The sequence below is a fragment of the Mus caroli genome, unplaced genomic scaffold (assembly GCF_978045245.1).
Source record: "Mus caroli unplaced genomic scaffold, Mus_caroli_1 scaffold_1, whole genome shotgun sequence".
NCBI lineage: Eukaryota > Metazoa > Chordata > Mammalia > Rodentia > Muridae > Mus > Mus caroli.
In genome coordinates this window covers 147,068-163,800 of record NW_028227256.1, presented here as the reverse complement: position 1 = coordinate 163,800, position 16,733 = coordinate 147,068, and positions in this window count along the sequence as shown.

Below are 16,733 nucleotides of genomic sequence, written 5' to 3'. Positions count from 1 at the left end.
TGACATAAGTGTGGAGCACTGATACCACTGTGAGATCGGTGACTACACAATGGAATACAGTGACAATAGAGTGTAGCACTGTAACAAAAGTTTGGAGCACTGTGACAACATAGTGGAGCACTCTGTCCCTAAAGTTGAGTACTGTGACATCACAGTGGAGCACTGTGACACCACAGTGGAGCACTGTGACATCTCAGTGTAGCATTTTGACATCCTGGTAGAGCACTGTGACAGCAGAGATGAGCACTGAGACACGACAATGGAACATGTGACACTACAGAGGAGCACACTGTCACCACAGTGGAGCATAGGACACGACAGTGTAGCACTGTGACACCATAGTGGAGAACTATGGATGCATATAAGAGCACTAATATGGTACACTTGAGCACTGTGACACCAGAAAAGAGCACTATAACAAAACACTGGAGCATTATAACACCAGAGTGGAGCACTGTGACACAAAGGTGGAGAGATGTGACATCACAGTAGAGCATAAGACACCACTGTGGAGTACAGTGACACCACATTTGAGCACATTGACACCACAGTGGGGCACATTGACACCACAGTGGAGCACAGTTACACCACAGTGGAGCACTGTGACACCACAGTGGAGCACTGTGACACCACAGTGAGGCACAGTGACACCACAGTGGAGCACTGTGACACCACAGTGAGGCACATTGATACCACAGTGTGTCACTGTGAAATCAAGGTGGAGCAATGTGACACCACAGTGGAGCACTGTGACACGAGAGTGGAGCTATTTGACAACACAGGAGAGCATGTGACACCACAGTGGTGCATATTAACACTACATAGGAGCACTGTGACACCACAGCAGAGCACATTGACACCATAATGGAGCACTGTGGCCACACAGTGGAGCACATTGAAACCACAATGGAGCACTGGGACTACAGGGTGCAACATGGTGACACCAAAGTGGAGAACTGTGACACAACAGTGGAGCACTGCTACATCACAGTAGAGCATTGTGACATCACAGTGGAGCAATTTGACACTACCGTGGAGCACTGTGACACCAAAGTGGAGCACTATGAATATCAGTGGAGCGCTAATACCACAGTGAGATCTAAGACTGCACAATGGAAAACAGTGACAATACAGTGTAGCACTGTGACGAAAGAGTGGAGCACTGTGACAGCACAGTAGAGCACTGAGACACTACAGTGGAGCATGTGTCGCGAGAGTGGTAAACTGTGGAGCACTGTGACATCCGAGTGAGCTTTGTGACCGCATAATGGAGCACTGTGCCAACACTATAAAGCACTGGGACACCTGACACCACAGTAGAAAATGTGACACCATAATGGAGCAATGTGACACCACAGTGGAGCACTGTGACACAACAGTGGAGCACTGTGACATCTCAGTGTAGTATTTTGACATCCTGGTGGAGCACTATGACAGCAGAGTTGAGCACTGAGACACCACAATGGAGCACGTGACAAGACAGAGGAGCACACTGTCACCACAGTGGTGCAGGTGACACCACAGTGTAGCACTGTGACACCATAGTGGAGAACTATGGATGCATATAATAGCACTAATATGCCACACTTGAGCACTGTGACACCAGACAGGAGCACTATGACAAAACACTGGAGCATTATAACACCACAGTGGAGCACTGTGACACAAAGGTGGAGAGGTTTGACACCACAGTAGATCACAAGACACTAGTGAGGATCACAGTGACACCACAGTGGAGCACATTGAAACCACAGTGGAGCACATTGACACCACAGTGGAGCACAGTGACACCACAGTGGAGCAAAATGACACCACAGTGGAGCACTGTGAAAATACAGTGAGGCACATTGATACCACAGTGGGTCACTGTGACATCACAGTGGAGCAATGTGACACCACAGGGGAGGCTTGTGACACCAAGTGGAGCACTGTGACATCGCAGTGAGCATTGTGACCAGAGAATGGAGCACAGTGACAGCACAGTAGAGCACAGAGACACTACAGTGGAGCATGTGTCGCGAGAGTGGAGCACTGTGGAGCACTGTGACATCCCAGTGAGCTTTGTGACCGCATAATGTAGCACTGTGCCAACACTATAAAGCACTGTGACACCACAGTAGAAAATGTGACACCATAATGGAGCAATGTGACACCACAGTGGAGCACTGTGACATTTCAGTGTAGCATTTTGACATCCTGGTGGAGCACTGTGACAGCAGAGTTGAGAACTGAGACACCACCTTGGAGCACGTGACACTAGAGAGGAGCACACTATCACAACAGTGGAGCATGTGACACAACAGTGTAGTACAGTGACAAAAGAATGGAGCACTGTGACACCACAGTGGAGCACTGTGACACAAAGGTGGAGAGATGTGACACCACAGGGAGGCTTGTGACACCAAGTGGAGCACTGTGACATCGCAGTGAGCATTGTGACCAGAGAATGGAGCACTGTGCCAACACTGTAAAGCACTGGGACACCACAGTGGATCATTGTAACACAACAGTAGTAAATGTGACACCATAATGGAGCAATGTGACACTATAGAGTAGCACTGTGACACCATAGTGAGGCACATTGACACCACAGTGGGTCACTGTGACATTAAGTTAGAGCAGTGTTACAACACTGTGGAGCACTGTGACACCAGAGTGGAGCACATTGAAACCCCAGTGTGGCACTGTGACACATAGGTGGAGAGGTTTGACACCACAGTAGAGCATGTGGCACAACAGTGATGCACATTGACACCACAGAGAAGCACTGTGACACCTCAGTGGAGCACATTGACACCACAGAGAACATTGACACTACAGAGGAGCACTGTGACACCACAGTGGAGCACATTGACACCACAGAGGAGCACCGTCACAACACAGTGGAGCACATTGACACCACAATGGAGCAATGTGACAACACAGTGGAGCACATTGAAACCACAATGGAGCACTGGGACTCCAGGGTTGAACACGGTGACATCAATGGGGAGAACTGTGATAAAACAGTGGAGCACTGTTACATCACAGAAGAGCATTGTTACATCACAGTGGAGCAATTTGACACTACAGTGGAGCACTGTGACACCACAGTGCAGCACTGTGTCACCAAAGTGGAGGACTATGACATAACAGTGGAGCACTGATACCACAGTGAGGTCTGTGACTGCACAATGGAATACAGTGACAATACAGTCTAACACTGTGACAAAAGAGTGGAGCACTGTGACAGCACAGTAGAGCATAGAGACACTACAGTGGAGCATGTGTTGCGAGAGTGGAGCACTGTGGAGCACTGTGACATCCCAGTGAGCTTCGTGACCGCATAATGTAGCACTGTGCCAACACTATAAAACACTGTGACACCACAGTAGAAAATGTGACACCATAATGGAGCAATGTGACACCACAGTGGAGCACTGTGACATTTCAGTGTAGCATTTTGACATCCAGGTGGAGCACTGTGACAGCAGAGTTGAGAACTGAGACACCACCTTGGAGCACGTGACACTAGAGAGGAGCACACTATCACAACAGTGGAGCATGTGACACAACAGTGTAGTACAGTGACAAAAGAATGGAGCACTGTGACACCACAGTGGAGCACTGTGACACAAAGGTGGAGAGATGTGACACCACAGGGAGGCTTGTGACACCAAGTGGAGCACTGTGACATCGCAGTGAGCATTGTGACCAGAGAATGGAGCACTGTGCCAACACTGTAAAGCACTGGGACACCACAGTGGATCATTGTAACACAACAGTAGTAAATGTGACACCATAATGGAGCAATGTGACACTATAGTGTAGCACTGTGACACCATAGTGAGGCACATTGACACCACAGTGGGTCACTGTGACATTAAGTTAGAGCAGTGTTACAACACTGTGGAGCACTGTGACACCAGAGTGGAGCACATTGAAACCCCAGTGTGGCACTGTGACACATAGGTGGAGAGGTTTGACACCACAGTAGAGCATGTGGCACAACAGTGATGCACATTGACACCACAGAGAAGCACTGTGACACCTCAGTGGAGCACATTGACACCACAGAGAACATTGACACTACAGAGGAGCACTGTGACACCACAGTGGAGCACATTGACACCACAGAGGAGCACCGTCACAACACAGTGGAGCACATTGACACCACAATGGAGCAATGTGACAACACAGTGGAGCACATTGAAACCACAATGGAGCACTGGGACTCCAGGGTTGAACACGGTGACATCAATGGGGAGAACTGTGATAAAACAGTGGAGCACTGTTACATCACAGAAGAGCATTGTTACATCACAGTGGAGCAATTTGACACTACAGTGGAGCACTGTGACACCACAGTGCAGCACTGTGTCACCAAAGTGGAGCACTATGACATAACAGTGGAGCACTGATACCACAGTGAGGTCTGTGACTGCACAATGGAATACAGTGACAATACAGTCTAACACTGTGACAAAAGAGTGGAGCACTGTGACAGCACAGTAGAGCATAGAGACACTACAGTGGAGCATGTGTTGCGAGAGTGGAGCACTGTGGAGCACTGTGACATCCCAGTGAGCTTCGTGACCGCATAATGTAGCACTGTGCCAACACTATAAAGCACTGTGACACCACAGTAGAAAATGTGACACCATAATGGAGCAATGTGACACCACAGTGGAGCACTGTGACATTTCAGTGTAGCATTTTGACATCCTGGTGGAGCACTGTGACAGCAGAGTTGAGAACTGAGACACCACCTTGGAGCACGTGACACTAGAGAGGAGCACACTATCACAACAGTGGAGCATGTGACACAACAGTGTAGTACAGTGACAAAAGAATGGAGCACTGTGACACCACAGTGGAGCACTGTGACACAAAGGTGGAGAGATGTGACACCACAGGGAGGCTTGTGACACCAAGTGGAGCACTGTGACATCGCAGTGAGCATTGTGACCAGAGAATGGAGCACTGTGCCAACACTGTAAAGCACTGGGACACCACAGTGGATCATTGTAACACAACAGTAGTAAATGTGACACCATAATGGAGCAATGTGACACTATAGTGTAGCACTGTGACACCATAGTGAGGCACATTGACACCACAGTGGGTCACTGTGACATTAAGTTAGAGCAGTGTTACAACACTGTGGAGCACTGTGACACCAGAGTGGAGCACATTGAAACCCCAGTGTGGCACTGTGACACATAGGTGGAGAGGTTTGACACCACAGTAGAGCATGTGGCACAACAGTGATGCACATTGACACCACAGAGAAGCACTGTGACACCTCAGTGGAGCACATTGACACCACAGAGAACATTGACACTACAGAGGAGCACTGTGACACCACAGTGGAGCACATTGACACCACAGAGGAGCACCGTCACAACACAGTGGAGCACATTGACACCACAATGGAGCAATGTGACAACACAGTGGAGCACATTGAAACCACAATGGAGCACTGGGACTCCAGGGTTGAACACGGTGACATCAATGGGGAGAACTGTGATAAAACAGTGGAGCACTGTTACATCACAGAAGAGCATTGTTACATCACAGTGGAGCAATTTGACACTACAGTGGAGCACTGTGACACCACAGTGCAGCACTGTGTCACCAAAGTGGAGCACTATGACATAACAGTGGAGCACTGATACCACAGTGAGGTCTGTGACTGCACAATGGAATACAGTGACAATACAGTCTAACACTGTGACAAAAGAGTGGAGCACTGTGACAGCACAGTAGAGCATAGAGACACTACAGTGGAGCATGTGTTGCGAGAGTGGAGCACTGTGGAGCACTGTGACATCCCAGTGAGCTTCGTGACCGCATAATGTAGCACTGTGCCAACACTATAAAGCACTGTGACACCACAGTAGAAAATGTGACACCATAATGGAGCAATGTGACACCACAGTGGAGCACTGTGACATTTCAGTGTAGCATTTTGACATCCTGGTGGAGCACTGTGACAGCAGAGTTGAGAACTGAGACACCACCTTGGAGCACGTGACACTAGAGAGGAGCACACTATCACAACAGTGGAGCATGTGACACAACAGTGTAGTACAGTGACAAAAGAATGGAGCACTGTGACACCACAGTGGAGCACTGTGACACAAAGGTGGAGAGATGTGACACCACAGGGAGGCTTGTGACACCAAGTGGAGCACTGTGACATCGCAGTGAGCATTGTGACCAGAGAATGGAGCACTGTGCCAACACTGTAAAGCACTGGGACACCACAGTGGATCATTGTAACACAACAGTAGTAAATGTGACACCATAATGGAGCAATGTGACACTATAGAGTAGCACTGTGACACCATAGTGAGGCACATTGACACCACAGTGGGTCACTGTGACATTAAGTTAGAGCAGTGTTACAACACTGTGGAGCACTGTGACACCAGAGTGGAGCACATTGAAACCCCAGTGTGGCACTGTGACACATAGGTGGAGAGGTTTGACACCACAGTAGAGCATGTGGCACAACAGTGATGCACATTGACACCACAGAGAAGCACTGTGACACCTCAGTGGAGCACATTGACACCACAGAGAACATTGACACTACAGAGGAGCACTGTGACACCACAGTGGAGCACATTGACACCACAGAGGAGCACCGTCACAACACAGTGGAGCACATTGACACCACAATGGAGCAATGTGACAACACAGTGGAGCACATTGAAACCACAATGGAGCACTGGGACTCCAGGGTTGAACACGGTGACATCAATGGGGAGAACTGTGATAAAACAGTGGAGCACTGTTACATCACAGAAGAGCATTGTTACATCACAGTGGAGCAATTTGACACTACAGTGGAGCACTGTGACACCACAGTGCAGCACTGTGTCACCAAAGTGGAGCACTATGACATAACAGTGGAGCACTGATACCACAGTGAGGTCTGTGACTGCACAATGGAATACAGTGACAATACAGTCTAACACTGTGACAAAAGAGTGGAGCACTGTGACAGCACAGTAGAGCATAGAGACACTACAGTGGAGCATGTGTTGCGAGAGTGGAGCACTGTGGAGCACTGTGACATCCCAGTGAGCTTCGTGACCGCATAATGTAGCACTGTGCCAACACTATAAAGCACTGTGACACCACAGTAGAAAATGTGACACCATAATGGAGCAATGTGACACCACAGTGGAGCACTGTGACATTTCAGTGTAGCATTTTGACATCCTGGTGGAGCACTGTGACAGCAGAGTTGAGAACTGAGACACCACCTTGGAGCACGTGACACTAGAGAGGAGCACACTATCACAACAGTGGAGCATGTGACACAACAGTGTAGTACAGTGACAAAAGAATGGAGCACTGTGACACCACAGTGGAGCACTGTGACACAAAGGTGGAGAGATGTGACACCACAGGGAGGCTTGTGACACCAAGTGGAGCACTGTGACATCGCAGTGAGCATTGTGACCAGAGAATGGAGCACTGTGCCAACACTGTAAAGCACTGGGACACCACAGTGGATCATTGTAACACAACAGTAGTAAATGTGACACCATAATGGAGCAATGTGACACTATAGAGTAGCACTGTGACACCATAGTGAGGCACATTGACACCACAGTGGGTCACTGTGACATTAAGTTAGAGCAGTGTTACAACACTGTGGAGCACTGTGACACCAGAGTGGAGCACATTGAAACCCCAGTGTGGCACTGTGACACATAGGTGGAGAGGTTTGACACCACAGTAGAGCATGTGGCACAACAGTGATGCACATTGACACCACAGAGAAGCACTGTGACACCTCAGTGGAGCACATTGACACCACAGAGAACATTGACACTACAGAGGAGCACTGTGACACCACAGTGGAGCACATTGACACCACAGAGGAGCACCGTCACAACACAGTGGAGCACATTGACACCACAATGGAGCAATGTGACAACACAGTGGAGCACATTGAAACCACAATGGAGCACTGGGACTCCAGGGTTGAACACGGTGACATCAATGGGGAGAACTGTGATAAAACAGTGGAGCACTGTTACATCACAGAAGAGCATTGTTACATCACAGTGGAGCAATTTGACACTACAGTGGAGCACTGTGACACCACAGTGCAGCACTGTGTCACCAAAGTGGAGCACTATGACATAACAGTGGAGCACTGATACCACAGTGAGGTCTGTGACTGCACAATGGAATACAGTGACAATACAGTCTAACACTGTGACAAAAGAGTGGAGCACTGTGACAGCACAGTAGAGCACAGAGACACTACAGTGGAGCATGTGTCGCGAGAGTGGAGCACTGTGGAGCACTGTGACATCCCAGTGAGCTTCGTGACCGCATAATGTAGCACTGTGCCAACACTATAAAGCACTGTGACACCACAGTAGAAAATGTGACACCATAATGGAGCAATGTGACACCACAGTGGAGCACTGTGACATTTCAGTGTAGCAATTTGACATCCAGGTGGAGCACTGTGACAGCAGAGTTGAGAACTGAGACACCACCTTGGAGCACGTGACACTAGAGAGGAGCACACTATCACAACAGTGGAGCATGTGACACAACAGTGTAGCACAGTGACAAAAGAATGGAGCACTGTGACACCACAGTGGAGCACTGTGACACAAAGGTGGAGAGATGTGACACCACAGGGGAGGCTTGTGACACCAAGTGGAGCACTGTGACATCGCAGTGAGCATTGTGACCAGAGAATGGAGCACTGTGCCAACATTGTAAAGCACTGGGACACCACAGTGGATCATTGTAACACAACAGTAGTAAATGTGACACCATAATGGAGCAATGTGACACTATAGAGTAGCACTGTGACACCATAGTGAGGCACATTGACACCACAGTGGGTCACTGTGACATTAAGTTAGAGCAGTGTTACAACACTGTGGAGCACTGTGACACCAGAGTGGAGCACATTGAAACCCCAGTGTGGCACTGTGACACATAGGTGGAGAGGTTTGACACCACAGTAGAGCATGTGGCACAACAGTGATGCACATTGACACCACAGAGAAGCACTGTGACACCTCAGTGGAGCACATTGACACCACAGAGAACATTGACACTACAGAGGAGCACTGTGACACCACAGTGGAGCACATTGACACCACAGAGGAGCACCGTCACAACACAGTGGAGCACATTGACACCACAATGGAGCAATGTGACAACACAATGGAGCACATTGAAACCACAATGGAGCACTGGGACTCCAGGGTTGAACACGGTGACATCAATGGGGAGAACTGTGATAAAACAGTGGAGCACTGTTACATCACAGAAGAGCATTGTTACATCACAGTGGAGCAATTTGACACTACAGTGGAGCACTGTGACACCACAGTGCAGCACTGTGTCACCAAAGTGGAGCACTATGACATAACAGTGGAGCACTGATACCACAGTGAGGTCTGTGACTGCACAATGGAATACAGTGACAATACAGTCTAACACTGTGACAAAAGAGTGGAGCACTGTGACAGCACAGTAGAGCATAGAGACACTACAGTGGAGCATGTGTTGCGAGAGTGGAGCACTGTGGAGCACTGTGACATCCCAGTGAGCTTCGTGACCGCATAATGTAGCACTGTGCCAACACTATAAAGCACTGTGACACCACAGTAGAAAATGTGACACCATAATGGAGCAATGTGACACCACAGTGGAGCACTGTGACATTTCAGTGTAGCATTTTGACATCCTGGTGGAGCACTGTGACAGCAGAGTTGAGAACTGAGACACCACCTTGGAGCACGTGACACTAGAGAGGAGCACACTATCACAACAGTGGAGCATGTGACACAACAGTGTAGTACAGTGACAAAAGAATGGAGCACTGTGACACCACAGTGGAGCACTGTGACACAAAGGTGGAGAGATGTGACACCACAGGGAGGCTTGTGACACCAAGTGGAGCACTGTGACATCGCAGTGAGCATTGTGACCAGAGAATGGAGCACTGTGCCAACACTGTAAAGCACTGGGACACCACAGTGGATCATTGTAACACAACAGTAGTAAATGTGACACCATAATGGAGCAATGTGACACTATAGTGTAGCACTGTGACACCATAGTGAGGCACATTGACACCACAGTGGGTCACTGTGACATTAAGTTAGAGCAGTGTTACAACACTGTGGAGCACTGTGACACCAGAGTGGAGCACATTGAAACCCCAGTGTGGCACTGTGACACATAGGTGGAGAGGTTTGACACCACAGTAGAGCATGTGGCACAACAGTGATGCACATTGACACCACAGAGAAGCACTGTGACACCTCAGTGGAGCACATTGACACCACAGAGAACATTGACACTACAGAGGAGCACTGTGACACCACAGTGGAGCACATTGACACCACAGAGGAGCACCGTCACAACACAGTGGAGCACATTGACACCACAATGGAGCAATGTGACAACACAGTGGAGCACATTGAAACCACAATGGAGCACTGGGACTCCAGGGTTGAACACGGTGACATCAATGGGGAGAACTGTGATAAAACAGTGGAGCACTGTTACATCACAGAAGAGCATTGTTACATCACAGTGGAGCAATTTGACACTACAGTGGAGCACTGTGACACCACAGTGCAGCACTGTGTCACCAAAGTGGAGCACTATGACATAACAGTGGAGCACTGATACCACAGTGAGGTCTGTGACTGCACAATGGAATACAGTGACAATACAGTCTAACACTGTGACAAAAGAGTGGAGCACTGTGACAGCACAGTAGAGCACAGAGACACTACAGTGGAGCATGTGTCGCGAGAGTGGAGCACTGTGGAGCACTGTGACATCCCAGTGAGCTTCGTGACCGCATAATGTAGCACTGTGCCAACACTATAAAGCACTGTGACACCACAGTAGAAAATGTGACACCATAATGGAGCAATGTGACACCACAGTGGAGCACTGTGACATTTCAGTGTAGCAATTTGACATCCAGGTGGAGCACTGTGACAGCAGAGTTGAGAACTGAGACACCACCTTGGAGCACGTGACACTAGAGAGGAGCACACTATCACAACAGTGGAGCATGTGACACAACAGTGTAGCACAGTGACAAAAGAATGGAGCACTGTGACACCACAGTGGAGCACTGTGACACAAAGGTGGAGAGATGTGACACCACAGGGGAGGCTTGTGACACCAAGTGGAGCACTGTGACATCGCAGTGAGCATTGTGACCAGAGAATGGAGCACTGTGCCAACATTGTAAAGCACTGGGACACCACAGTGGATCATTGTAACACAACAGTAGTAAATGTGACACCATAATGGAGCAATGTGACACTATAGAGTAGCACTGTGACACCATAGTGAGGCACATTGACACCACAGTGGGTCACTGTGACATTAAGTTAGAGCAGTGTTACAACACTGTGGAGCACTGTGACACCAGAGTGGAGCACATTGAAACCCCAGTGTGGCACTGTGACACATAGGTGGAGAGGTTTGACACCACAGTAGAGCATGTGGCACAACAGTGATGCACATTGACACCACAGAGAAGCACTGTGACACCTCAGTGGAGCACATTGACACCACAGAGAACATTGACACTACAGAGGAGCACTGTGACACCACAGTGGAGCACATTGACACCACAGAGGAGCACCGTCACAACACAGTGGAGCACATTGACACCACAATGGAGCAATGTGACAACACAGTGGAGCACATTGAAACCACAATGGAGCACTGGGACTCCAGGGTTGAACACGGTGACATCAATGGGGAGAACTGTGATAAAACAGTGGAGCACTGTTACATCACAGAAGAGCATTGTTACATCACAGTGGAGCAATTTGACACTACAGTGGAGCACTGTGACACCACAGTGCAGCACTGTGTCACCAAAGTGGAGCACTATGACATAACAGTGGAGCACTGATACCACAGTGAGGTCTGTGACTGCACAATGGAATACAGTGACAATACAGTCTAACACTGTGACAAAAGAGTGGAGCACTGTGACAGCACAGTAGAGCATAGAGACACTACAGTGGAGCATGTGTTGCGAGAGTGGAGCACTGTGGAGCACTGTGACATCCCAGTGAGCTTCGTGACCGCATAATGTAGCACTGTGCCAACACTATAAAGCACTGTGACACCACAGTAGAAAATGTGACACCATAATGGAGCAATGTGACACCACAGTGGAGCACTGTGACATTTCAGTGTAGCATTTTGACATCCTGGTGGAGCACTGTGACAGCAGAGTTGAGAACTGAGACACCACCTTGGAGCACGTGACACTAGAGAGGAGCACACTATCACAACAGTGGAGCATGTGACACAACAGTGTAGTACAGTGACAAAAGAATGGAGCACTGTGACACCACAGTGGAGCACTGTGACACAAAGGTGGAGAGATGTGACACCACAGTAGAGCATAAGACACCACAGTGGAGCACAGTGACACCACAGTGGAGCACAGTGACACCACACTGGAGCACTGTGACACCACAGTGAGGCACAATGACACCACAGTGGGTCACTGTGACATCGAGGTGGAGCAGTATGACACCACAGTGGAGCACTGTGACACCAGAGTGGAGCACATTGAACCCCAATGTGGCAGTGTGACACGAAAGTGGAGCAGTTTGACACCACAGTACAGCATATGACACCACAGTGGAGCCTTGTGATACAAAGTGGAGAACTGTGACATCCCAGTGAGCATTGTGACCAGATAATGGAGCACTGTGCCAACACTGTAAAGCACTGGGACACCACAGTGGATTACTGTGACACCACATTAGAAAATGTGACACCATAATGGAGCAATGTGACACCACAGTAGAGAACTGTGACACCATAGTGGAGAAATATGGATGCATAAAGAACACTAATATGGCACACTTGATCACTGTGACACCAGACAGGAGCACTATGACAAAACACTAGAGCATTTGACACCACAGTGGAGCACTGCGACACAAAGGTGGAGAGGTGTGACACCACAGTAGAGCATAAGACACCACTGTGGATCACATTGACACCACAGTGGAGCACATTGACACCACGGAGGAGTATGGTGACACAACAGTGGAGCACATTGACATCAAAGAGGAGCACATTGAAACTACAGAGAAGCACTGTGACACCTCAGTGGACCACAGTGACACCATAGAGGAGCATCGTGACACCACAGTGGAGCACATTGACACCACAGTGGAGCACTGTGACACCACAGTGGAGCACTGTGACATCTCAGTGTAGCATTTTGACATCCTGGTGGAGCACTGTGACAGCAGAGTTGAGCACTGAGAAATCACAATGGAGCACGTGACACAACAGAGGAGCACAATGTCACCACAGTGGTGCATGTGACACCAAAGTGTAGCACTGTGACTCCATAATGCAGAACTATGGACACATATAATAGCACTAATATGGCGCACTTGAGCACTGTGACACCAGAAAGGAGCACTATGACAAAACACTAGAGCATTATAACACCACAGTGGAGCACTATGACACAAAAGTGGAGAGGTGTGACACCACAGAGAGCATAAGAACCACTGTGGAGCACATTGCCACCACAGTGGAGCACATTGACACCACGGAGGAGCACTGTGACACCACAGTGGAGCACATTGACACTACAGAGGGCACAGTGACAACACAGTGGAGCACATTGACACCACAGAGGAACACTGTGACACCATAGTGGAGCACATTGACACCACAGTGGAGCACTGTGACATCAATGTGGAGCAGTGTGACACCACAGTGGAGCACTGTGACACCAAAGTCTAGCACTGTGTCTCCAAAGTGGAGCACTGTGGCCTCCCTTCCCCCAGCCTGGAACCTGCCTGCTCTAGGGTGGAGCTACCGGCTCATTCGTCCTGCCACGCCCACTGCTGGAACCTGACCTTGCTGCCTGAAGGCACACACGTGTTCGTCCTGCTACTGGACCCTGAGTTACTTGGCGGGAAATTGGGTTCCCTCCCCCTTCCTTTATAAACTGAGTGTCTGGAAATATTAAATTGAGCCTCGATCAGAACTTGTTGTCCTGGCTTCATTCTTTTCTTCCGCCCTATCTAGTTACCTCTCTTTGCAGGGAACTGCCATTCTCAGTTGAACCGTTCGTGTTGTGGACCGCGGGCGGGCCGCAACAGTTGGCGCCAGAACTGGGACCTGAAGAATGGCAGAGAGATGCTAAGAGAAACGATTGCTGTGTGGAGCTCCACAAGAAAGGAAAGAATCTTCGTATCGGAGGAGGAGCATCGGAGCAACGGACAGGTACACATGCTAGCGCTAGCCCAAAAAAAAAAAAAAAAATTTCAGTTTTGAAAGTGTTGCGGGGATGCAGTAGGATACGAAGCAAGTTTGAAGCAGTGCTAACCCAACACTGGTTCTACTTGGGGTCAGCAGTTCGTAAATCGGAACTAGATACAGAGACAGGCGGTGTGCCGCAGTTTTTTTAGAAAGCTGCTTAGGTGGAAGAAAGAAGGGTTCTAAAACATGGATCAGGCAATTGTGTTTAGTTTTCAGGAGTTGCTTAAGGAAAAAGGAGTAAGGCTTGAAGTACAATTAGTAAGAAATTTTTTAGATAAGATAGATAGCTGTTGTCCATGGTTCAAAGAAGAAGAAACGATAGATTGTGGAACCTGGGAAAAAGTTGGTGAGGCCCTGAATATCGCTCAGACAGATAATTTTACCCTAGGTCTCTGGGCGCTTGTAAATGATGCTATAAAAAATGCAACTTCCCCAGGGCTAAATTGCCCTCAGGCGGAGCTTGTGGTATCTCAGGAGGAGTGCCTATCAGAGAAGGCCTCCTCAGAAAAAGATTTTCTTAACTCAAAAATTGATAAATGTGGTTCCTATCCTAAATAGTAAAATTTAAGATAAGATATAAAGCAATGCCTCTTTATTAAAGCGTTAAAGCTTGCTTTAATAGGTATTCATAGGTATTAATTGATATCCAAACTTCGTAATATGATAGTAATGCTTCTAATATTGATTTTAACAGTGATAAATTGTTTTAAACATAGGTTTTGCTTTCCCAAAGTTGTATTATCCTAACCTTGCACAAAAACTTAAAAATTATGGTTAAAACTGCCATTGTTCCATTGACTGCAGCTTGCAGTTTGATTGCAAATTTAAGATTAATGCTCAGATTAAAAAGTATTTTACCTTTGAGTCAATACAGGGCTCTGGGCAGTCCCAGAGCGGCTTGTGGCCTTTTCTTTTGTTTTGCAAACAATGCCTAAAAAAGTTTTTCCCTGTGTTCAAGAAAATTTCTTTTTAACAGTGTTACAGATCTATTCAGATGTTTAAAATAATGCTTAAATTCAAAGATTTTTGCTTCTAGTAAACTGGTAATCACTAGAAAATTTTGCCTCTATGTATGGCTAATATAGCTTTACATTATGTAAGAAAAATGTTTATTGTTTCTGCTTCTTTACAAGAAGCCAAAAGTTTTAATCTTTCAGTATATATTGTTTCCTAAGTGGAAAGTATTTTATTAACTAATGCTTCTCAAGGGAAGTTTACCTTAAATCCTTGCTTTCACCCAAAAGATTCAGAGACAGTATCCTTTTGTTATTTGGTGTTTTGATTTGCTGCAAAAGGTTTTACAAAAAATAAAGAAAGCTTTTATAATTGTTGTTAATTGGTAATTAAAAATTAGTTGTGCCGAAGACAATTCTTTGGCCAGAAAAAACATTATTGTAAAGTCATTTTTCTCATCCTCCCAGCCGATCGTTTGGCCCACGTGGGCCCAACTAGCTGCTGTGGGGCGGAGTCTTAAGACACACAGTTGCCCCTATTCCAGCACAAATAATCTGGTTGTGTGCTGTAGATGGTGTTTTAAAATGCTGAACAATCAAACCTTAATTTATATATTAATAGTCAATGCTATATCTCTGAGCTCATAATTACTTAAAATTGTTCGTCCCTCAGATACTATTAATTCTCAAATTTACAATTGCTTATACATATTTCTAGTTAATAAATAAATTATGCACGTGTGACTCTTAATAACTTTTCTAGCCTTCTAGTTACAACCGTTCCTTAAGAAAAATGATTGAAAGTGCAATTAGTCACTGCCCCTTTACAGCCAAATATTTAAAATGTTTTGTCCAAAAAGTTATTAATTCAAAAGGTTAGATATTGTAAAATTTTAAACTTTAACCTCTTAAAAGACAAAAGAGAGAAATTGTATTCCCATATATACTATTTAGTGCATTTCCATGCACACTATTTAAAACATACCTTTATTTTCAAAATTTGAAATTAAAATGTCAAATTTAATAAATGCTTTTTAGTATCTTAAAAGGGTCTACTTATTGGCTTATAAATTGATCCTAAAACAGCTACCTTATTAGGAAAAGGAAAAAACAGGTTCTCTCCACAGAACTCTACAGAAGCATATTGGTAATTCGTGTGCTGAGCTGACAGGTAAGTTAACTCAGTGTCCTGATTAAAAGGACTAAAAGATTAAATTCATGTTTTAGATCCATCCTTACTTGTCATTTTTCCAGTTTGGACTAGCTTCTAGCCTTTTAACTTTATGGCAATAGTACATCAGAGACTGTATATTCAGACTTAGTAAAATTAGTCATTTAATAGAGTCATAATGATTTTTCACTCTTCTTCAGTGTGACCAGCCATTCTAACTCAATCTTAAACTGGTCTAATATTCAGTTCAATTATTAGAGATTCCTATATTCTAAATTACCTAGCAAAGT